This window comes from Myxocyprinus asiaticus, chromosome 36 (assembly GCF_019703515.2).
Source record: "Myxocyprinus asiaticus isolate MX2 ecotype Aquarium Trade chromosome 36, UBuf_Myxa_2, whole genome shotgun sequence".
NCBI lineage: Eukaryota > Metazoa > Chordata > Actinopteri > Cypriniformes > Catostomidae > Myxocyprinus > Myxocyprinus asiaticus.
The window spans coordinates 32,305,365-32,331,448 of record NC_059379.1 but is presented as its reverse complement, the minus strand read 5'-3'; the positions used below and the strand labels follow the sequence as shown (position 1 = coordinate 32,331,448).

Genomic DNA, 26,084 nt, shown 5'->3' with positions numbered 1-26,084 from the left:
ACATGTATGTCTGACAGATTTTGATAATTGAATGGATCATTTTGCATGTGATGGCTCACACGATGAAAGAATGTTTAGAAGCTGTGAAGAGTATGACAGTTTCACTGAGAATCAACTCACCAGTTTTGATCAGCAAGCCATGTGCATTTAGTTATTGTGCAAATTGTAGACAATTGTACTTACGCTTTTGCACACGTGCCAAAACACATGCAATTTGCTTAACCCTTGAGTAGTCTTAACATTCTGTATACTTCCCTTGTCCTAAGAGTCAAAAATGACCCACCTTCACCAAACCCCTAAAATAAAGCACCTTAATTGAATTTTAAACCCCAAATCTATTTTGCATGAAGAAACAACCTGTCATTCATCACAAACTTTGTGAATATGTGGGTTTTACCTCTTCACAGTGCAGAAAGACTCCATTTAATCAGTGGACACCACTCGTTTTTATTACAACACACCTGTCATAATTGTTTTCTTTACTAAAGTAGAGGTTTATTATATTATTATTATTATTATTATTAGTATTATTATTATTATTATTGCTAAGGGTACTGCATAGGTGTAAACATTAATTGTTTAGCAAGAGATAGCACTTGTATAGCCTAAGAAAGTAGCATAAATGTGCAGAAAGTAGTTTTGAATGCATTTTATTGAAGGGAAACAATAAGAGTCTTGAACTTTTTTGGCAACATAGTGATATATTCTTGTATACTGTACAATGAGGAATTCAACTACAAAATACTAGTCTTCTCCCATTTTTCAAACCATTGCCCCCACCCACAAGGTGTATTAACAACAACAATAAATAAGAATAAAATAAGATAATAGATACAAAACAAAAACGTGAAGAACATAAATCATTCAGCTCTAATTAGCACATGTAGGACAGTATGCAAGTGTGTGTGCATGGACTTTGCAGATGTATTTCTCACATGTGCAGCACATAGTATTTGTTTTACAGTCTTTCTTTGAGGGGCAGAATTGGCATCTCCTCCTCTTGCCTGCCCCAGCTGCAGCCTCAGGTGGATCAGGACAAGATTCAGCCCCCTGAACAGCTTTCACAAGCGCTGCAGAGGCTGCTGTGCAGGGGAGGCGCTCCCTTCTTTGAATGTGTGAGGTTACAAGTGCCTTTCCCAGCTGCTCCAGAAACACCCTCCTCTTGTTCCACTTATCAGGCATCCAGGTAGGGTTGATCTTGTTCCATATCACAAAGGCATTGTATGAGGACACATCAATGATGTTATGGAAGATGGGCCAGCAGGCAGTCATCCTCCTGCAGCTGTAAGTTCCAATCACCTTGTCCAGGTTGTCCACGCCTCCTTTGTTGTGGTTGTAGTCCAGGATGATGGCTGGCTTTCTGTCCTCACGATCACTGATCTCAGCCGTTTTGTGCAGTGTGCTCAGGAGGACCACATTCTTGTTCCTCTTTGGAAGGTAAGAAACTAGAGTGGTGGTGGGGGTGAAGGCAAACTTTGATGAGAAGGCCTCCCCCTTGTTGCGAGGAGTGCAGAGGGGAGCTCAGGCTTGTTCTTTCTAACTGTGCCAACCATGGTGATCTTCCCCTTCAGGAGCTGCTGGAGTTCATAAGAGGTGAAGAAATTGTCACACGTGACATTGTGCCCCCTCAGTCCATCTGCCACATCAAGCACAACCCGCATCCCCTGGTTCTTCTCCGGGCCTCCACTGGTCGGCTTCCCTGTGTAGACTTGCATCTTCTAAGTGTAGCTGGATTGTGCATCACAGGCCACCCATATCTTGATGCCATACTTTGCTGGCTTGCTGGGCATATACTGCCGGAAAGGACAGTGACCTTTTGACAAAAGAGATTACTATCAGTAATTAGTAACAGTGTCACAAAAAACAATCACATAAATCAATGATATTACAGCAATACATAATACAATTAACAGTGAAAATTACTTACATTACAGATATGAAAATAAAATGTACCTCTGAATGGAACCAGTTGCTCATCCACTGTTATTTCAGGCCCAGGGTTGTAGAGGTATGGCAGACGCTTCACCCACTTCTCCCAGACCTCTCTTATGGCTGCCAGTTTGTCTCTCACACGTCTTACAGGTCTTGACTCACGGTTATCAAATCGTAGCATTCTTGAGAAGGTGTGAAAGACTTTCAGTGGCATCGTGGCACGGAAAATCGCCCTTCCACTCTCTGCATCCCAGAGACTACATGTAGCCTCGCCTCGGAACATATACACACCCGCTATGATTAGCAGCCCTATGTAGGCACGCAGGTCAATCTTATCCATCCTTTTCCAGTTGTCTCCATATTTATGGAAACCCTCCAAATTTGACATCTCTAGGATTATTTTTTAGATGGCTGGTGTGATGAACATGTAGAATGTTGAGGCGATGTCTTGGGCATGGGCAACTGCATGTCTGGGGTCATGCCCTGGGGTCATCCTTATGACATTTTGTGCTGCCATCCTGCCCTGGTTGTCATATGGTAACAAGGACCATGTTATTTTGCTGTTCTTTGACAAAAATGTCTCTTTTTCAGCTTGGGGGATTTCTTCTTCATCTGAAGATGATGCATTGTGCTCTGGGTTGTATTCTTCCCCATCTTCTTCTTCAGATACCTCCTTCTCTTCTAAATCATTGTTCTCTTGTTCCTCCTGGACATCTGAAAAAATCAGATCTACGACCTGTTGGGCACTGAAATGTGCACTCATGGCTTCAGCAAAGAGAGAACTGGGGGTACTGTCATTTGCAGCACATTTATAGCCTCTGACTACATTCCCCATTAGTAAACAATGCTTTCAAGAAATTTTTATTTTGTCTGAAATTTAGTTAATTTTGTCTGAAATTGTTTTTATTTTGTCTGTGAACTTGAGTCACGTGTGGGGTCATGGAGGGGAGATGCTGCACATGCACAAGAAAGTTTTAGTTTTGTCTGAGTTCAATCAGTAGCACACATAATCTCAATTTCTCATTGTGTGTGTGTGTGTGTGTGTGTGTGTGTGTGTGTGTGTGTGTGTGTGTGTGTCTTTGTGGTTTTTGTGGTGTGTAAATGATTTTATAACTGCTGGGTCAAAAATGACCCTAAGACAATCTTTGTACCCTGGTGGTGTACAGCTTTCATGGAAATATGAACAAAGGCAATGTTTCACTTTTTCTAATGTTGGGGTCACTCAGGAAAAGTCATCAAATTTCAAGTTGAAAAAAAATCATTTCGCTGGTTTTCTCTGCTGGTAAACATAGTGGCACACGTAGTGGTCATTTTTTATCCTTAAGACAACACAAGGGTCAAATCTGGTGTGAACAAGAAACTAATTGTTTAGAGATTTGAATTTAATGTTTTGAAAAAAATAATTCTCATTTGAGAACTGAGCCAAAGCGATTGATAAAAACTGTAATTTGTCTGTAAAAAAACATGTCTTTGGAGCTTTAAAGTGGAACAGTAAATGGTGGGACTACTTTTTCAGGCAAATTAACTTCTGGTTTTGCATAACATCCCGTATGCCTAACCAGATGTAATGTGATGCAACAAGCAATGAAAGCTAGCTCTTAATCTGTTAATTTAATGTGTTAAATGTGTTAATCTGAATTTTTTGTCTTTCACGTGTCTGGTTAGACATGGTGTTATCAACATAATTCCTGTGTTTGTTTGTTTTTTGTCTATGGATGTCAGTCCCTTTAGGGGCCTGTACTATGAAGCTAGTTGAACAATCTCAGGGTTCTAGGATTGGTTTTGAGTTGACAAAACCAAATAAATCCAATCAGGCTTAATTGGTACCACGATGTTGCTTATCAACTCTCTCTGTCAACTCAGGCTTTGATCTAGAGTTTTTAGGTATAGTTCACCCAAAAATGAAAATTCTCAAATTATTTACTCACCCTCACGATATCCCAGGTGTGTATGAATTGCTTTCTTCACCAGAACACATTTGAAGACAATAGCCAACTAAACTGGCTTTGTGGCAGGGCCGTAGCAAGGAATTCTGGGCCCCCTAACTATATTGCTCTGGGCCCCTTACCTGTTACAGTTTTTCTGTTCGCTTTGGCTCAATTCTCTAATGAAATTCTTTTTTTCAAAACATTAAGTTCAAATCTAGGAACAGTTAGTTTCTTATTCACACCAGATTTTAATTTCTTATTCATTTAAGCAAATTTCACGTGTTTTGGCACATGTGTGCAAAAGAGTAAGTACAATTGTCTACAATTTGCACAATAACTAAATGCACATGGCTTGCTGAGTTGATTCTCAGTGAAATTGTCATACTCTTCACAACTTCTAAACATTCTTTTATCGTGTGAGCATCACATGCAAAATGATCCATTCAATTATCAAAATCTGTCAGACATACATGTATATTCTATAAATATCTATGACATGGAATGTTTTTCATTGTTGCAGGTTTTTTTATTTTTTATTATTTATTTATTTTTGCATGGATGTCATTTTGTGGCAATTTTCTGTTCACTATATATGACTTTACATGTAAGAAATGTGTAAAAATGGACATGCAAATGTGAATTTTCTGTTTACATGTAACGCATTGCTACAAAAATAAATGTACTGTATACATACAAATGTGCAGATCCTTTTTCTGTGTACTACAGTATTGTACAGAATTGACTTTTCCCAGTAAACTTTTACCTACTGTTGAAATCGCTATTTAAAAAGCTCAGTGTAATACACAATAGCATTCAGCTAGACAAAACTGACATTCTTGTATAGTACATTAAGCAGTCGGTGTCAACAAAAAAGTAGAAAAAACTGAAATTTGTATATGACAAACATTTCCAGTGTTGACTGCCATGGTGAAAAAATATCTAAACATTTTTGACCAGTACGGCTCACACGATGACAAAAAACTTTTCATTTTGGTGGCACTGGCCAATTTATTGACACAATAACTAGGTTTTGAAGCATGAATTAAATGTTTTGGGTGAGTTACTACATTTTGCAGACATACAATAGAGTTGTGATGTCCCATAAAACAGCTGTGACGAATTTGTTGTGGGCCCTCCTGGACCTTTGGGCCCCAGAATCATTACCACCTTTTAGCCCACTAGCTATTTTTTCAGCTCTGTAGGTCCATACAATGCAAGTGAATGGGTGCCATATTTTTGAAGCTACAAAAAGCACATATAGCCACCATAAACGTAATCCATACTTTATGTCTCCAGACATTAACTCCAGAGCTTCTTTTTAAGTGGACTCGGGTGGGGTTAACTGGTGTGCTCCTCAACAAACCAAAAGCCCTAGAGTAACAACAGCCAAAGCATGTGACTGTGACAGACAGACAGACAGACAGATAGACAGATAGATAGATAGATAGATAGATAGAAAATGCACACCTTTTCAAAAGTATAACCACAAGACATGATTTCGGTGTGATAAAATCAGGGATTTAATGGCATTACAGCCAAATTACCAAATTACAGCAAGGGCACACTGGCATTTTGTTGTCATGATAACAAAGTTGTACTATTGGATGTACCTTTACACAGATAGGATTAGTAAGCGATTTTATCACGCTAAAATCATGTTACAATTTTTCTCAATCTCTTTGTCACAATCATCAAATGACTATTAAACTTCATAAAACTATATGACTAACTATGTGAACATTAGGTCATTTGTTCACATGACTATAGTCATTTATAATTGCTTTGGCACAAAATGCATTGAGTAAACCTTGCAGATCAAAATAGTTTGCATTAATTTGCTATTGAATGATATTACTCTCAAATGCAATTATAAACGTTCATTGTGTAAATCTCTACATGCTAAATAGAACATCCAACAATCACAATAACCTGTCACACATATATTAGATACATACAGTTTTTCTCGATCGATATTACGCATATCACCAATCTCAGGTCACTGCTTTCAAAATAATGAACACAGCCATCTGAAAACTTTGTAATTGTCCTAAACTGATTGTGCATGTTTCTTGATTTTCCTCATTTTCTCGAAACACTACATAAAAATGTATCTGATCCAAAACTCATGCTTTTAAAACAGTTAACACAGACAACTATATTAAAGTCATATTCTCAAATGCACATCAGGTTGCCAAATCCCTTCATATTAATATCGGCTGAGTTAGTAATGCACACAGCAAAGAAAATGCAATTTACTAAACTTTTCACACAATTATCATGACTCTGCTATCTATAAAAGGGGTAAAATATGTAAATTCAGAGCAAACAAACAATGAGGAAGAAGAGGTAGAGTAGGTGAAGAAAGAGAAATTCAGAGGAAGAAGTGATGAGTAAAGGGCAAAGTTTTCTCAACTCTTTCAGGTGTGTGCATGGAAAGACCAAATGGAGATGGTGTAATGATGGTGAACAGAAAGAGGACATCAGGGTGGAAGATTAGAGTAAAGAAGGCTCAAATGATCTGTGAGTCCCTCTTATTGATCATGTTATGAATGATGGTCTCTCTAAGACACACAGAGTGTTTGGCCTAATGTGAGCAGATCTACAGTGACTTCAACCTCAACAAAAAAGAAGAAGAGGGAGGAATGGCATTGGAAGAGGAAGAGCAGGGACAACTAGAAATTTAGAGATATTTTATGAGAACACATGGAAAAAGGTCTTTACTGAGGATTTTTATGATAAATGTGTTATTTCAATCATAGAGTTGTACGTCTATAGCTGAACATGTTATGAATTCAATAGAGAACATATCTATAGTTTTGATGTTAGTATTTAGTTTTAATAAATGCATTTTCAGAAAAGAATATGTTGCTTCATTATGCAGTGAAATTGAATTGTTTTGCAAAACTGAGTGTCTGTTTCATCCGCTGTGTGAATTGTTTTGAAAGCACTGATTATAGTTTGGAGAAATTTATAAAATCGACTGAGAATAACTGTAACAGTTATGTGGTATTGTTGTAATAGTTGTCAGATGGATAGACTAAGGCTAGATGAGGAACAATTCAATTTCCTCACAATTTAGAGCAACCAAATGCAAATGCTGTCCAATTTAGCTGACAGGTGAAACTCATAATCTATCAGTTCTCAAACACATTTATACTGCAAGGGTAAGACTGAATTTCACAGCTGTGGAATATGGAGCAAGCAGGAGAAACACAGGGCCAAGAGCCTGCTCGTGCAAGAGGAAGGGGCATTAGAGTGCGGGGTGGTATGGTGAGGGGGAGAGGAAGAGAGAGAGGGGACACAGAGGATGAAAAAGAGCCAGAGAAAGGCAAAGGCACAGAGAAATCTCAAATGAGATACGGGCAACAATTATAGACCATGTCATCAACCGTGGCTTAAGTATGACAGAGCCTGGTCGGAGAGTGCAGCCTAATCTGGGCTGGTCCACGGTGTTGTCAATAGTCCAGACATTCAGGAGATGTACATACAGGTGTATAATCAAATATTGTACTGCAATATTCCTTCACACTGGTATTCCAGTAAACTTGGCCTTTACTGTGCTGTATTTCTGTCTAGGATTGAGCATATGCCCCTTGGTGGTGGCAGAAGATCAGTTTTCACTGCTCAACAAGAACTTTAACTTTGTAATACGGTTGTAGCAAACAATGCTATTAGACATAAAATATTCAAAGTGCAGTCATACAAGATGACGCCATCTTTCAAAATGTCAACACCGTCAGCCTCTCCGCAACTGGGAGTGCTGAAGAGAAATCAGACTGCAATGAAGCAACTCTACAAGGTAACTTTTGAGAGGAATGGTGAGAGAGTGAAGGAGCTGAGGTACCAGTATGTACAGGTAAGAATTCATCATTGTATATTACACAGTGCTGTATATGCAGAATGTTACACAATGTGGGATATGTGAAACTGTATGATTTACAATATCTACTTTAAATTATTTGCTAAATTGCTTTACTATCTTTTATAGAGAGTGATGGAGCTGGAGGCTGATTAATCCCCACACATTTTTGTGTATGTTGATGAGGCAGGATTCAACTTGACCAAAGTCAGGAGATGTGGCCGTAATATTATTGGTCACTGAGCCACTGTTGATGTGCCAGGCCAGCATAGAGAGCACACAAACATTCAATGTGTGCTACCATATGTGGGAATGGTGTACTCCGCCACATTCCCATCATTGGGCCCTATAACACACAGTGTCTCAATTTCCAGCAAAATCTTTACAGGGATCGCATTCCTGAGAATTAGAGGGGGTTGGTAAGAAGTGACTTGCCAACGTATGTTATAGTTTGGGACAACGTAAGTTTCCATCGTTCAAATACAGTTAGGAATGGTTTGTTGCCCACCCACGTTTTTTGATGGAGTTTCTCCCACCATACTCCCCATTCATAAATCCCACTGAGGATTTCTTTTCTGCATGGAAATGGAAGGTCTATGATCACCATCCTTACGACCAGTTGTCCTTACTGGCTGCAATGGATGCTGGTTGTGAGGATATCACAGCAGATTGTTGTAGGGTGTGGCTGCGTCATGCCAAAAGATTTTTCCCTCGTTGCATTGCAAGGGAGGATATCCGTTGTGGTGTAGATAATGTTGTGGTCAGACAGAGAGGAGAGATTGGAAGACCCATGAGGTTGATGAACTAGCAGCATATTTTCTTTTTTCTTGCACGTATTGTAGTTCCTGAATTTTGCTGGTGTGTGTGTGTGTGTGTGTGTGTTTATTATTTTTTCTGTACAAACTTTCTTTAAGCATTTTCGGTTGGCTGTAAAGTGTGTACATACAATGATGAGAAATGTTTGAATAAATGTTTTGTTGAAAGTATAGTGTGTGCCATGACTTTTTGACATCAGTACTATTCAGCTTGCTACATATACAATGTTAGCAATTGGACAATATCACACAGTGGGTAACTATCACACTTTCAGAGTACACTGTAATTTGACAAGATGTCTTTGCATTTTGACAGTCTTGGTCTAAGCAATGATAAAGGAACCTTTTGTTTTGAAGACAATGATTTATTCATTGATGGATTTATTTACATTTGAAACCTGAGTTAATTCTTGAAAAATCACCTTTTGCAGGTAACAGTGTGATGTGCTGAATGACCACGTGATGTGAGGATTGTACTTAGAGTTTTGTAAGTTTGTTTCAGTAAATGTGCCAAATCGATTGAGAGAAACTGTAACATGTATAATGTTGACGTCTGATGACTATGCTTTTGAAATGGTGTGTAGCCTATTTTAGCGTTTATGGATTGGCCCCATTTACTTCCATTGTAAATGCCTTACTGTAACCACGATTTTTGTTTTTTCAAAGAAAACCTAAAAAAAAAAAAAAAGTTATCAACATTATGCAGGGATGTGTTTCTTCTGGATTAATCCGGAATTCTGTTTTTTCCCGACCTAAAAATGTGACCAGCATGTGTAACTCTGTAAAAAAAAAATTAAATAAGCATTTTTCACCCAAAAGAAAAGTGTAATTCAACCTTCCCTCAGAACAACTTCACTCACAAACTTCACTGCTGCTGCTACTGCATCACGCACACAGTTTGTTGAACGCTCGAGACTGAGGCACCTGATCCTCACCGTCAGGACTTCATTCAAGCAAGACAGGTTTATTTTAGAAATAAAATGTTTGGATATAAAGAGTTTTGAACCGTTGCCACAGTTGCTGACAGGTTAAAAATCACTAGCTGCATTTCAAGTGTTACTGGTGTGATTAGGGATGCCACTTTTGAAGTTTTAAAATAAGGGACACTTAAATGGGGGGGGGGATCACGGCCCCTAACCACATCCTCCAGTTTTAGCAATAAATGCGTTAGCAAGTTAATATGCGTTATTAATAATAATTGTATTTCCTTTCTTATATGCTAAAATTAGAACTTTCTGACCCATGACTTATATAAAAAAAATACATTTATATGTTAAATATATTTTAATTTTTTCGATTATCTTTTATGTATACATTTTGGATGGTGTTTTTTATCATTTATATATATTTTTTATTTGTTTATTTTTTTTCCTTCAACTGTACTTGTCTTTATGATTGTATTCATACATTATTTGATCTTATAGAACATTTATATAGAAAAAAACTCCACAGTTTTACCATCATTTGTGGACTTTTCAGACGGTCCATTATCAAACCCTCCACAGTATTAGCACGTTTTAGCACGATTTGTGGACTTTTCAGATGGTCCCTTACTCACTAGGCAAATTTTTTTTTCATTGCCATTTTCACATTAATGTGGAAAACAAAGCATGACAATTGTAAAAGCATCACAGGAACAGCACATGCTGAGGAAAATCTCTTTAAAATCTGCAAATGTTTACCTCTAAGACACTGGTATACGATGTGATATCCGCAGCATTATAGATTGAATTCAAATTAAAATCGCGATGTAGCCTTGAATGCCATATCCGCGTTTAACGAGCTAGTGGCGCCATCTAGCGACTATGTTCGGGAAAACATTGAGATGACAGCATCAGATGACCCAATGTTTATCATATTTCAGTCCAAATCGCGAAGCTTGTCAAAATGATCCCTTCCCAAATGTTGGCTATATATTTATAACTTCTCCGCTCTGTTTGGGTGGTTTTATGCTGATCATTGTTAATACTTTACATAAGGTTTTATTTGTTAATCTATCAGCACACAATGTATACTGTCATGCCACTCAGTCCTACCAACTAGCACAGAACGTATTAGAAGAGAGTTTTATAAATCCGGAATTGAATGACCTAGAATTTTTTTCTTGGATTGTCTTTGATAGCATTGTGCCTCCACATCGCCTTATCCCAAGAGGAAACAGATCTGTATTACTGCTCAGGAAGGGAGCCAACGTCAAAGAGAAGAATAAGGAGTCAGTCACCCTGTTGGCACCCTGTGGTAATGGTTTCGTAAGACATTCAGTAATTGCTTTTGGATGTGTCTCTTTCACACAGCCTCCTCACACCTCTGCATCTTGCTGCTGAGAAGTCCCACAATGACATCATCGAGGTGCTGGTGAAGCATGAGGCGAAAGTTAGTGATATCTTCACAGCTGCTGTAAAACACAATTATAGACGTCACAGATGTGGTATTACACTCTTTTCAGCATTTTCATCATGTATTCTATGTCATCAGTAGAGGTTGCACTACAAATAATCATTAACATTCACTTTGAGGAGCCGAGTTGTACATTTTAGGCCATGTTCTATTTTTACCAGCTGTCAAAACACTGTGTTGCGGGTTTTAGGCTTTTTATTTTTAAAGGAATAGTTGACACAAAAATGAAAATTCTCTCATCATTTACTCCCCTTTGTGCCATCCCAGATGTGTATGACTTTTTTTCTCCTGCTGAACACTAACAAAGATTTCAGAAGTTTATTTCAGCTCTGTAGGTCCATAAGTGAGTCCGTAAGTGAATGGTGACCAGAACTTTGAAGCTCCAAAAAGCACATAAAGGCAGGATAAAAGTAATCCATACAACTCCATGGGTTAAATCCATGTCTTCTGAAGCGGTATGATCTCATGTATTAATTTTATGCTTCCTTTATGTACTTTTTTGAGCTTCAAAGTTCTGGCATCCATTCACTTGCATTGTATAGACCTACAGAGCTGAGATATTCTATTTAAAATCTTGATTTGTGTTCAGCAAAAGAAAGAAAGTAATACACATCTGGGATGGCATGAGGGTGAGTAAATGATTAGGGAATTTTAATTTATGGATAAATGATTCCTTTAAGACAACAGATACTGCAATCTTGTGATCTGTGTACCCAATTTTAAAGCTGAAGTGTGTAAATTCTACACCCATAGCATTACCAAACGAAATAATCGCTGTTGTAAAACAGATTCAATTTCAAACACCTTTCTTCTTGCAAGATATGCTCTGTTTGAAAATCCCTCCAATGACAAAACACAGACTCAGTTTATCTGAATCCTTTTTAGTGTCATGACCCACTGAGAAAAGTGCTTTGTTCTCATGTGCATGTGAATGTGATAGATAACTTGGTTCAGACAGCGTTGCATCACACGGCTCACTGTGGCCATCTGCTGACCTTTCGTCTGCTCTTCAGTGCTGGATGTGACCCGCTCATCACCTCCCTGTTGGGCTTCTCACCCTCTCAGCTCACCAAAGAAAGCATTCAGGAGATGCTGCAGGGTGAGGGTGAAAAACTTAAAAATAACAGTGACAAGTTACAGCATACAAAATATATACTTTCCCTTATACAAAGTAGGGTCAAGACATTTTAAAGCAAGACATTTATTATTTTTTAAACAAAAATACGGTATGACATAAAATTAATAATAAATATTTAAGATTCTGCACTTTCTAGGTCACTAATTAAATAAGCATATTTGTGACATTGACCATGTTAACTGTTTAGTACAAAAGGTCAGATTAACCTGCTTCAATTAAAGCACACTAGATATTCTATTGAACATACTCAAATCATGCTGGATAACATGGATCATCAGCAGTTTTAGTTATTACACAGATTTTTGTTTTAGTCAAAATTTTAATCTTTTGATGAAAATGTTCTTTAAGTTGAGTCAATATTTCATCTTGTGATATTCATTCATTTTAGTAATTTTTACTCTGACTAAAATAACTTTATATGCTGATATCTAAAGGAATATTCAGGGTTCAATACAAGTTAAGCTGGATCGACAGCATGTGTGGCATTATACTGATTACCACAAAAAAATAATGTTGACTTGCCCATCCTTTTCTTTGAAAAAAGCACAAATCTGGGTTACAGTGAGGCACTTGCAATGGAAGTGAATGGGGGCCAATTTTTAAACGCTAAAATACTCACTTAATCAAAAGTATAGCCACAAGACATAAACAATATGTGTGTAAACATGATTTTAGTATGATAAAAATCACACTAAACTTTACACAAATTCTGTGTAAAGTTTTAGCCAACTTCGTTGCCATGACGATGTAATCAACAAACCCTAAAACCCTAAAATGACTGAAAAATGACAATTTAAACAACTTTACAGCTCAAATAATACATGAGTTTTAACAGAAGATGTAATGTATGTAATGAAGATTAATGTAAATGCTTCTATAAAATTATAAGCTTCACATTTCTGCCTTAAAACCCTCCAAAAAGTGGTCCCATTCACTTCCATAGTAAGTGCCTCACTGTAACTCGACTTCTGAATTTTTAAAATAAGAGGAGGGACGAGTCAAAATAAATTTTTGTGGTAATCAACATCATGCCACAAATGCTATCGATTGAGCTTAACTTGTACTGAACCCAGAATATTCCTTTATTAATGTGCAGTATGACAAAAAGTGTCAAACTTTAAAAGTCGAAACTTAAACCAAATATTTAAAAATCAACATAAGACCTTGAAAACCTGAAATAGGTCTCGTCTTATGTTCCTGTAATAATCACATATAATGAGTGTTAGATAAGTTTATCTACTTAGTGTGTTGTGGGCTCTTCATGCCATATCTTTTTTTTTTTTTTTTTTTTCGTATTTTAAAGACTGCAGATGTTAGTTATAATTTGATATATATGTTGTGGATATAGCTGATAAATCTCATATAGCCTGTATAGGATGTGTTTAAGTAAGGGGATCAAGCCGCTAGTAAAGAAGCGCTTCAATTTAATGGTGTTTAGCTCTTTCTGCTCACACAGCTCAAGCGGGGAAATCCCCAAAATACTATGGGAAGATGAATGCAGCATCTTTTGAAAGACATTGGTATCACTGGATCAGCATTGAATAAGTCTCAGAAGGAAATGGCAGAGGAAGCAGAAAAAGGGAGCTTCTGGTTAAGGTTTAGAAGGAAGGACGAAAAGAGGGCTGTGCAGAAGTGAGAATGTAGGAATAGGGAACATTTGTGATATGTTGTGGGGTAGTATGTGGGAGAGGGAAAGGGTGGGGAGGTATTATTTATGCTGACCCACTCGGTCCTTATCGGATTGAGTGGGGGAGCGAAACCATGCTATACTAGGCATTGGAGGGCTGGCTGATGCAGTCTTGTGGCTCGTCTCTCACGTCGCTCTCCTATTTAATCTGTTGGAGGATTGGTTTTAGGATAGGCATTGGAGGGGTGATAGGCATTATCTGATAGCTTGTTGTAGCACGGAGGAGGACGGGGCCGGGCGGAATGACGGGCGCCCGGACCCCAATCAGCCTGATGAGGCGAGCGAGGGATAAAGGCGACTGGAGACGGCAGCTCGAGAGAGAGAGAATTACGGGCAGCTGCCCTGTATGAGTTTGTGTGTCTTTTTATTTAATTAAATATTATTTATATTGTTAAGCCGGTTCTCGCCTTCTCCTTTCCTTTGTACCCCCTTTACATTGGTGCCGAAATCCAGGAGGGAGGAGGGATGCCTGTCGTAGAGTTCTCGACACTGCCGTCCACCCAGGGGAGCGCCGCTGCCATCCGCCGGGGGACAGAGTAGCCCGAGCCCCCGGACACGGGGAATGGCCGTTGTCCGCGAGGCGAGGAGGGACGGGACTCCCCGACCACCTGAAGCGATAGAGTCACTGCCAGGGGCAGAGGAGTATCCCCACGTGCCACCAGAAAAGTGGAGGGGTGTTCTGTCCGCTGGGGGTCGGAGGTTTGACTTTGGTCCGTCCGAGGAGGAGCAGCCGTCATCCGCCTGAGAGGGTGGAAGAGTGATTGAGGACCACGGGACGGCGCATCAGTGAGATTTTTCTCTCTCTCCTCTCTCTCTCGCGCTGTCGCTCCGTGTTGGCCTTTCTCTCGCCTTTTTTGTTTGTTTTGTTTTCCCCTCCTGTCTCCTCCCAGGTCGAGGAAGGCAGGGATGACCTGCCGGCAGGTGGGGCGCAAGGCACGCCCCCCACCCTGGAGAGGAGGGAGGATGTACGTCAGGCCGGGGGCTCCTGGATATCCGATCCAAATCCGAAACTATGTGTTAGTCATGTCTGTTACTGTCAAGCTCCAAAAATGACAAAAAAGAACCAGAAAAGCACCATTAAAGTTGTCCATATGGCTCGTGCATTTTATTCAAAGCCACTTGAAGACATGTGATAGTTTTGTCTATTGCAAAAGGCTGTGTTTAGTAAGAAATATATATTAGGGGGCCTGGGTAGTTCAGCAAGTAAAGACGCTGACTACCACAAAAGGAGTCGCAAGTTCGAATCCAGGGCATGCTGAGTGACTCCAGTCAGGCTTCCTAAGAAACCAATTGGCCCAGTTGCTAGGGTGGGTAGAGTCACGTTGGGTTAAACTCCTCGTGGTCGCTCTTGGTGGGGCGGGTGGCAAGTTGTGCATGGATGCCGCGGAGAATAGCGTGAAGCTTCCACAGACGCTAGGTCTGATAAGATGCGCGGATTGACAGTCTCAGATGTGGAGGCAACTGAGATTCGTCCTCCGCCACCCGGATTGAGGCTTGTCACTATGCCACCACGAGGACTTAGAGCACATTTGGAATTGGGCATTTCAAATTGGGGAGAAAAAAAGAAAAAAAAGAAATATATATATATATATATTATGCATGCGCAGCGCATTAGTGAATGGCGCTGCTCTGTTGACAGGCATACATACAGTTAAAGTCAGAAGTTTACATACACTTAGTTTGAAGTCATTAAAACAAATATTTTTTAACACTCCACAGATTTCATATTAGCAAACTATAGTTTGGCAAGTCGTTTAGGACATCTACTTTGTACATGACACGTTTAATTTTTCCAGCAATTGTTTACAGACAGTTTGTTTCACATTTAATTGACTATATCACAATTCCAGTGGGTAAGAAGTTTACATACACTAAGTTAACTGTGCCTTTAAGCAGCTTGGAAAATTCCAGAAAATGATGTCAAGCCTTTAGGCAATTAGACAGTTAGCTTCTGATAGGCTAATTGGCATCAATTGGAGGTGTACCTGTGGATGTATTTTAAGGTCTACCTTCAAACTCAGTACCTCTTTGCTTGACATCATGGGAAAATCAAAAGAAATCATCCAAGACCTCAGCAAAAAAAATTGTGGACCTCCACAAGTCTGGTTCATCCTTGGGAGCAATTTCCAAATGCCTGAAGGTACCACGTTCGTCTTTACAAACAATAGTACACAAGTATAAACACCATGGGACCATGCAGCCATCATACCGCTCAGGAAGGAGACGCATTCTGTCTCCTAGAGATGAACGTAGTTTGGTACGAAAAATGCAAATCAATCCCAGAACAACAGCAAAGGACCTTGTGAAGATGCTGGATGAAACAGATAGACAAGTATCTATATTCACAGTAAAACGAGTCCTATATCGACATAACCTGAAAGGCTGCTCCAAAACCACCATAAAAAAGCCAGATTACAGTTTGCAAGTGCACATGGGGACAAAGATCTTACTTTTTAGAGAAATGTCTTCTGGTCTGATGAAACATAAATTAAACTGTTTGGCCATAATGACCATCGTTATGTTTGGAGGAAAAAGGGTGAGGCTTGCAAGCCGAAGAACACCATCCCAACCGTGAAGCATGGGGGTGGCAGCATCATGTTGTGGGGGTGCTTTGCTGCAGGAGGGACTGGTGCACTTCACAAAATAGATGTAATACAGTAAATCGTTAATCACAAATTATTTGTATGACAAGTAAGGCTCTATTTTCATGACCACACTAGGCGCAGCACTACGCACAACGACTGTTCGCTACATCTGATCCAATTTTAGTGAGAGTGCTAATTCTAAGCGCAATTTTCGCACAAGTGGCCATGGGTGGGAGTGTTTGCACTATCTGTGGGTGTAGGGGCGTAAACTGTGGGTGTATTGTATGTTAGTGAAGTGGAGCAAAGCACAATTTGCTATTTTCCTGAGAATTAGGTAATTGAGCTAACACGTATAAGAAGCACATCTAATCTCGGTGCAGAGACTAAAATCAGTTCCTGCATTTGCAGTTTGGGTATTCCACCAGCAGATGAGCTATTGATCACATTAAATACAACCCATGATTTGTCCATATTTCTATTCTTCTAATGCATTGCATTCAGCCTATTTACCCTACCAAAATCTTCTGAATGAGCTGTCTTCATTTATATTGCTGTTACTTGACAGGAAATGTTCTGTATAATAGGACACAGACGACACAATAACCGGAGAAGAACCTATAATTAAATTACACTTGACTGGTAAAAATGCTCACTGAAAATTACAGATAGTGATCATTTACGCGAGTGTGGGGAGGTAATTACCACAAGCAAAGGTTCATTGGAATAAAACAAAACAAAAAAACAAGGCCAAAAAAATGACAAGTTCACAAAAGGAAAAAAGTTAAAGTGATTTAAATATCTCTCTCTCTTTCTGTCTCTATCTCTCTCCTCACTCAGATACCCATTTCAAAAATGTGAAAAATTATTTCATCAGACTAATAGATCGTCTTTGCAAAATTTGCACAAACATGCCCAAAAACAATTAAATTGTGCTATAATTACCTAAATGCCAACTAATAAGGTTATCATTTTGTATCAGGGATTAGAAACAGTTCAAGGGATGAAAACCAAAAATGAATGAATATTTTGCAGAACGAGTACCAGATTTTTTCATGAAACCAATAATATGATTTACTACCTCTGGTTGTTGCCCGAATTCCATCATTTTCCGCAAACTCTTTTGAAGGGAAGAGTCCACACCATATATATTCCTATGTTTGTTTCCAATTTTATCATCTGATTTGAAAGATTACCCTTTTAAATTTAAATGCTTAAAATGAAATAGGAGGTGGGGGTGAATGACTTGCGCTACAAATAATTACTAGGCCTATCTGTCACTCAGATGTAGTTGTACAATTTCCGTCATGTGCTGGGTTTCCTGATAATGTTAGATTGCTAATTTGTTCTTCATATAGTCTAGTTCTTCTATACGGGAGCTCTCCGGTCCATAGGTGCTGAAATAAGGACAAAACTTTCACCAACATGTGCAGGAGTTTGTTGTATCAGAATAAAAATATTGCAGAAACACTGCCAAACGGTCCTTCAACATAATTTTGATCCTTGGAAAAAGTGTACAATGCATTGATTTATTATAGATCAATGGTACAATTGCTTTCCAAGGACCAAAATAGATCAATACAATTTATTAAATGTCACTTTGTCTCTTATAATCTGTGAAAGATGTGAGAGATTTTTGCACATAATGGACTTACAAGTGCTCCAAGGCTCTCATTAATTACCACTTGATGTGCTAGTGAAATAACATTTCTTTTGGGAGTTCAGTCGGTGCATTAAAGAATGCCTTGAGCATGGAAGGGAAATCCTCTTCACTCACAATTCTATTCTCTCTGTGTTTTTAGCCAGAATCAGAAACACTCAGTACTACATATGGTTCTCTCAGAAATACCATATTTTTTTTCTCACAATTGTAGCACAATATAGTGTAGGTAGGGCCCCAACAATAAATCCAGTTCAGTTCAGCGAGCGTATCACAGAAGTGTTTTGGTTGAATGCACATTAACGAGAGTCGAATGGCTCTTTACCGCATCTGTGATGTGTGATCAGAATTAAATGTTAATTCTTTGTTGTTTTTGATCAAGAACTGATTGTAACGAATGTAAAGGTTGTTTAAGAGACATTATTCAATGACAAATGGATTGTGTAGATCTCGTCTTTGAACAAACATTACACCGAACCTTTAATCTCATGCTATGATTTACTTGCATTGTATGGGGTTGCGCATAGAGTACGGTAGAAAACTGATTTGGGGATTTTAAGATGCGTCAATGCCACAGATAAGTGGGCGTTCACCCCTTTGCATGAGGTGGCGCAGAAGGGCAGAACCCAGTTGTGCACATTTCTTCTAGTGCACATGGCCGACCCCACGCTCCGCAACCAGGAAGGCCAGTCACCGCTGGACCTTGTGATTGTATCCACTCTTTGTGTGTGCTTAATGGAAAAAGCCACAGTGGGGAAATATCTTTCTCCTTTTTGCTGTCCACTCATCTGTTATTATGCTCATGCACCTCTCTTCACAGTTAAGCCTTCTCAATCCAAACTTCCTTTGTCAAGCCAGTGATGAGGTATCTCTAATTGTATTGCATCATATCTCTGTCACAAATGGTTGATGGTTTTCACAAATGGTTTTCTTGTTTACTCAATGGTTGAGCAGGCTTGCTGATCATCCATACTGTACACCCCTGCCTGAAAATACTGCACCTTTCACCATGAGGTAATTTGAAAAATATTTTTTATAGTATTTTACAGTAAAATTACATGTATGGTCTTGTTAAATATAATTTGTAACTGTATATGGTACTGTTACTTCCAGTTAACAAATTAACAGTAGCAATTTTACATTCTTTTTTTCATTAAAATTAAAAATATTTTAAATTGCACTGGAAATTTCAAATCTTATTCGGTTATGAGACATGCAAGAAGCAATGGCATTTGGCATCTTCTTGGTTGTGTCTAAATGTTAAACCTAGTTCTGTGAGATTTGCATTTGCTGCTACCAAGTTAAGGTTAGAGGGTAGGGGAAGGATTGCCAGCCTGGTCTCATAAAATGTACATGAACATAACAAAATGTTTGTAATTCAAAATGTATGTGCTGTATATCACGTTTGGCTGCAGGTTTCCAGTGAAATATCCAGCTGGGGGACGCCAAAAGCAAGTAAAATGGTGTTGTGTTCAGATGCGGTTTTAAGGTAAATTGTAGATAATTTTTTTAAAACATACCTCCCTAACCTAAAACTTTTGCCTGAACCTAACCAAGTGTTTTAAAATATAAATGAGACATTTTAAAAAAGACATCCTTACAAAATCAACACCTAAACTTAAACAGTAGTGTTTTAAAATATATATGAGAATTTAAAAAAAAAAGACATCCTTACCATATCAGTGCCTAAATCTAACCATTAGTGTTTTAAAATGTAGAAGCGAAATGAAAAAGCACATTTTGCGAAGCAACCACCTCATTTTGTGCTGCTTCTATGAGTCTATATTAACACGTGTCAACTTCAGTTCATGGCTGCACTTGACCCAGTGTCCTCTGATTCTACAGCCAATGCCCTATCAGATGAGCTACCGCACAAGCTATCTGTGTTGGAATAAGTTTGTATATGTAGGTGAGTCTGTAATAAAAGCATTAAAATATATTGTTTTTTAAATGATGTGTTTGCGTAAAAGAGTGTCAGTATCATAAAAAAGCAGATTCTGAGTAATAGAGAGAAAAATATGTATTTATAAAGTCATAATCAGCTATTTCTAAGTCAAGATTTGAGTGAAAGTGAATAAAACACACAGTTGTTGTAGCACCTCTAGTGTTCATTTCTCCTGGAAACTGCAGGGAATTGTACCTGGAGACACATTTAACAAGTTTTGCAAAAATGTACAGAGTCACGTTTTCACTATGAAACCAGGTTGAGGATTGCTGTGGACTCCAAATAAATAAAATGTATGAATGTTGCACATGAATCTTGCGAGATTCTCAGCAGAACAAGGGCTACCATCTAGATACAGCACTCTTCATGCGCCCAGTTTGTTAATGCGCATGTGAGAATGAGATTTGAGAGGGGAAGAGTTTATGAGAATAAATACTTAAATGTATTTCTTTTCCTTACACAAAGCTGTTGTATGGCTTCAGAAGACTTAGAATATTTGTGATTACATAGATCATAATTAATGGTGAAAACAAAGTAAATGTTACAGTAGATGTAGAAAAGCTCTGGCTGCATACAATAAACAACATAACAAAAAGTAACATTGGGCCCTATTTTAAGAGAACTATACACTAAGTGCAGCGCTATGCCAAATGTTAAAGTCAGTGGGCATGGCTATGAAGTTTTGGTATTTTCATGTAAGCCTTTGCAAAGTCTAGGCACAAGTGGGTTTGGCAAAATTGCGTGAACAAAGCGCTAATGGGCTGGGTCAAGTGCAATTTAATTCTGAGGTTCTGCTCCTGTTATTGCACTGTCTGCGTCCTATTATATAGTCCATTCCTTGTCAAGCACCAGCGATATAAACAAATACAGCACATTCTTAAGAATTTGGTAGTGTAAATGGACTGTATGCAATGAATTTTGAGCATTAACTGCGTCCTTGTTGAATGTCTGGTATAGTTCTAGTGACATGCTCCCTTTATACACATGGAAAATGTGGTTCTCATCAGGACTGAATGTAGGATCCATTAAAGGAATTGTTCACCCAAAAATTAAAATTATCTCATTATTCACTTACCCTGATGCCATCCCAGATGTGTATGACTGTCTTTCTTCAGCAGAACACAAATAAAGATTTTTAGAAGAATATAGAGCTCTGTCAAGTAAATGGGTGCCAGCACTTTGACGGTCCAAAAGTTACATTTATTCAGCATAAAAGTAATCCACACTACTCCAGTCGATCAGTCAATGTTTTCTGAAGCAAATCGATGCGTTTGTGTAAAAATATAAATCAATAATTAACTTTTAAACTTTGTTCTTACATAAACCTATCGATTCGCTGTCAGACAAAATTCATTGATTGACTGGAGTCATGTGGATTACTATTATGCTGTCTAAATGTGACTTTTGGAATGTCAAAGTGCTGGCACCCGTTTACTTGCATTATAAGGACCTGACAGAGCTCTATCATCTTCTAAAAAGCTTCATTTGTGTTCTGCTGAAGAAAGACAATCATACACATCAGGTATGATAGCAAAGTCCACAAAAATCAGAAACATAATCCTCAAGGGGACGATTCCCCTGACTTAGGTGCAGGAGCTGAACTGCTGGGTTCATAGTAGGTCAAGTATTCTGTAACGAAGGCTGGCAATGACAGGCAGACAAAGACGAGATGATGTGAAGAACCCAAGTGCAGTTTATTTACAAACATGAAATCCAAAAACCGTAAATCCAACGTGAAAACAAAACAGACATAAACGACTTGAATTGACAGAACAATGACATGACGTTACACCAACAATTCTTGACCAAAGACAATGGCAAACATGAGGGCTTAAATACATGGACATGGGCAAACACATGACAGTGACAACCAATCACAAGACCAACCTAATAACAAGATAATCAAACAATGAAACAATGAAAACAAGACACATAAACAGGGGAAACACATGACAGGATCACATGAGGGAACAGAAAATCACATGACATGAACACATGACTATAAAACAGGAACTAAACTATGAACATAAAAGACATGAAATCAAAACATGAACAAAAACACTTTTAAACATGACACATGCTTCACGGTTGGGATGGTGTTCTTCAGTTTGCAAGCCTCACCCTTTTTCCTCCAAACATATCAATGGTCATTATGGCCGGTCAGTTCAATTTTTGTTTCATCAGACCAGAGGGCATTTCTCCAAAAAGTAAGATCTTTGTCCCTATGTGCACTTGCAAACTGTAGTCTGGCTTTTTTTATGGTGGTTTTGGAGCAGTGGCTTCTTCCTTAATGAGCAGCCTTTCAGGTTCGATATAGGACATGTTTTACTGTGGATATAGATACTTGTCTACCTGTTTCATCCAGCATCTTCACAAGATCCTTTGCTGTTGTTCTGGGATTGATTTGCACTTATCGCACCAATCTATGTTCATCTCTAGGAGACAGAATGCGTCTCCTTCCTGAGCGGTATGATGGCTGCGTGGTCCCATGGTGTTCATACTTGCGTACTGTTGTTTGTACAGATGAACGTGGTACCTTCAGGCATTTGGAAATTGCTCCCAAGGATTACCCAGACTTGTGGAGGTCCACAATTGTTTTGTTTTTTTCTGAGATCTTAGCTGATTTCTGTTGATTTCCCTGCATGTTTTTTTTTCTCAAAATCAATTTGATTGGGCTAACTCAAATGTGGAGTTATTGTTTTATCAGGAATACCTTAGTAACAGTGGCTGGAGGTGTGTCATTTATATAACTGTGTGTTTAGATAACTCTGGACGTCCTGGTGGAAATGGGACACAAGGAACTGAAGAAGATCGGCATCAGTGCTTACAGCCATAGACACAAGATCATCAAAGGAATGGAGAGACTGATGAATGGACCTCAGAGTAAGAGCCTTTCATCACAAAGGGAATACGTAATTAGAAAGAGGGTTTAAGTATTACTTTGATCTTGTTTCCTCTAAGAACTTGGCTTAAGTTTGGACCTTTTCTCATGAGAAACAGCTTACAGTATTTTAAAGGGGTCATAACATGCATTATTTTATTCTTTTATTTCCCCCCTCTTGTGGTCTAATTTTATTGTTAAAATGTAAAAAAGTTTTGTTTGCACCAAAAGGCTTTTTTTTTTTCACCCTCCAACCATTTGAGTAAAATTTTTTATTTTTTTTATTTTTTTTTTATTGCTGTCTTTAAGGAATGTTCTGGGTTCAATATAAGTTAAGCTCAATCAACAGTATTTTTAGCATTAATGTTTAAACAAATTATTGTGACTCTTCCCTCATTTATTAAAAAAGCGCAATTTGCTATTTTCCTGAGAAATAGTTCATTGTGCTAAGACGTTTCAAAAGCAGGTCTGTTTTCAGTGCATAGTTTAAACTCTATTCCTGCATTTGCAGTTTGGAGATTCCACCAGCAGGTGGTAATAAAGTTCATGTCCAAACTCTTAAAATACTGTATAGTGGAACATCAAATTATGTCCCTGGCAATCACTGTTGTAGCTGTTTTATAAAACAAAAATGTATGAGATTTGTGTTAATCTAAAAACTGAAGATTTTATACAAAGATGTACACTACAGTCTTCAAAGACAAAGGACAACTGGCTTTAACAAGGACAGAAGGAGATGTGGAAGGCCAGATGTACAACTAAACAAGAGGATAAGTACATCAGAGTCTCTAGTTTGAGAAATAGACACCTCACATGTCCTCAGCTGACAGCTTCATTGAATTCTACCCGCTCAACACCAGTTTCATGTACAACAGTAAAGAGAAGACTCAGGGGTGCAGGCCTTATGGGAAGAATTGCAAAGAAAAAGCCACTTTTGAAACAGAAAAACAAAAAGAAAAGGTTAGAGTGGGCAAAGAAACACAGACATTGGACAACAGATAATTGGAAAAGAGTGTTATGGATCTTAACCCCATTGAGCTTCTGTGGGATCAGCTAGATTGTAAGGTGCGTGAGAAGTGCCTGACAAGACAGCCACATCTATGGCAAGTGCTACAGGAAGTGTGGGGTGAAACGTCACAAACTGACAGCTAGAATGCCAAGGATCTGCAAAGCTGTCATTGCTGCATGTGGAGGATTTTTTGATGAGAACTCTTTGAAGTAGTTTAAGAAGTTCTGAACATTTTTTATTTATTTTTTATTTTTTATTGTAATAGTAATTTTTCACGTTATTAATGTCCTGACTATACATTGTGATCAGTTGAATGCCACTTTGGTGTACATTATTCCAAAATGTTGGTCGGCAGCGTATATATATATATATATATATATATATATATATATATATATATATATATATATATATATTAAAATATATATATATAATAATAAATATAATAATTCCAATAATTCAAAGATATTACATTATTGTGGCAGACATAAAACATTGATTTAAACAGAAAGTGGCTTTAGAAGGCGATGTATTTCCAAGGATTTATTTCCAAGGCTTTCACTGGCCAGCAAACTATTTTGTAATTGAGTTTGTTAGTCTATCCGAGGTAGACTTTAGGGTTGTTCTCGGTACGTTTTCATGCATCTGTCTATGCTATTTTTGTAGGTCTGACAGACCTCACCGTGTGCTGCGTTTCACTAGTTTCCATCATCTTGCGGATAAACGCTGTGTTTTGCCAAGCTAAATACAGTTTAAAACTTTGAAAAACGTGTCAGTTGTGCTTCGTCCAGATGTCTTTGAGCACAAGAACACAACCAGCCTACACATTTTTCGCTGCCTGCTCTGAGAAAATGTTTGTTGCCCATATAAATGGAGCTGCACTGACTGCCTCCCGCTGACTGCGCCTCACAAAAACATGAAGGTGGCACTTCAAGCTTGAATTGCTTCGTTTGTTGGAAAATTCCTTAGTACGTAATTTACATACGGTCACAGAGCATGATTAAATGCGTTCATTTTTCGAACTCTGTCAAACAGACTTTTACATCAAAAGCTGTAGTGTGAAAAACACCCTTGGCACGTTTTTGGGTGCCTTTTCATTAAAGATAGGCAAATGTGTTACCACAAAAAAAAGAAAAAAAAAAAAGAAGAAAAATCCTTCCTAGATCCAGAAGGTATGCAACAAGAAGTTGTGGGAGAGATACACTCATCGTAGGAAAGAGCTTTCTGAAGAAAAACACAACCATTAGTGCATGCTGTTCCATGGTACATGATTGGTTGAGTCTGCAGACCATCTAACCCCATTCATTTACTTTTTGATCTATACAGCCTTGATTAAATGCTTTGATTCTACACCTCCAAGGTCACCGTTTGTAAATGCCATAATTCACAAGGGGTTTGATGAGAGGCATGCATACATGGGGGGAATGTTCGGCGCTGGGATCTACTTCACAGAGAACTCTTCCAAAAGCAACCAGTATGTTTACGGAATAGGAGGAGGAACAAGGTGCCCTCTCTACAAGGACAGGTCATGCTATGTGTGCCAGAAGTGAAATAAGATCCAATTACAGCGCATCGAGGCCAGAGCTCTCATTTAAGTGACTTTACGTTTTCCAGCCCTGAATTTTCACATCTAAGACTCTGTTTACACCTGGGTTGTGATCCAATGACAAGTGGACACTGCAAAGTACAAGTGTAAATGACAGGGCCTGTGTGTTTTGTCAGCAAAGTGTTGCTTTTTGCTGTTACTTTCCCCATTTGAAAACCTTGAAGAGAATTATATTTCCTTTTCCAATTTCCTTTCTAAAGTGCTCTTTCTATCATATTTTCTCTCCACCAGGTATCTTCTGTTTTGTCGTGTGACTTTGGGGAAGTCCATCCTTCAGTTTAGTGCTATGAAGATGGCCCACTCTCCACCAGGACACCATTCAGTCACTGGCAGGCCCAGTGTTAACTATCACAAAGTCTATGTATTTATTTTACAAACACAATTGAATGTATTTTTTTGTACTAATTAATTTATTGGTGTTTGTATCATGAGAGTTCTATGCCAGAAAATCAACATATAGTAAATGTAGTAAATGTATGCCGTTATCCTGTTTTAGAAAATGTGAATAGAGGTACTTTTGAAGGTTACTTGATGGCACTAGCCCAATTCAAAACCATCCAGGATACTGTGTAAGATAAGGATTTTTTTGGGTAGAATGGAGCAAGACTTAAGCAAGATGTTCAATGTACTGGCCTTCACTCATTT

The 26,084-nt window shown here is 38.4% G+C and overlaps 1 pseudogene; it reads left to right on the top strand.

Moving 5' to 3' along the window:
• The window catches only part of LOC127427216 (poly [ADP-ribose] polymerase tankyrase-2-like), a 32,034-nt pseudogene extending 6,341 nt beyond the window's left edge, over positions 1–25,693 (top strand).
• The last annotated feature ends 391 nt before the right edge of the window (positions 25,694–26,084 follow it).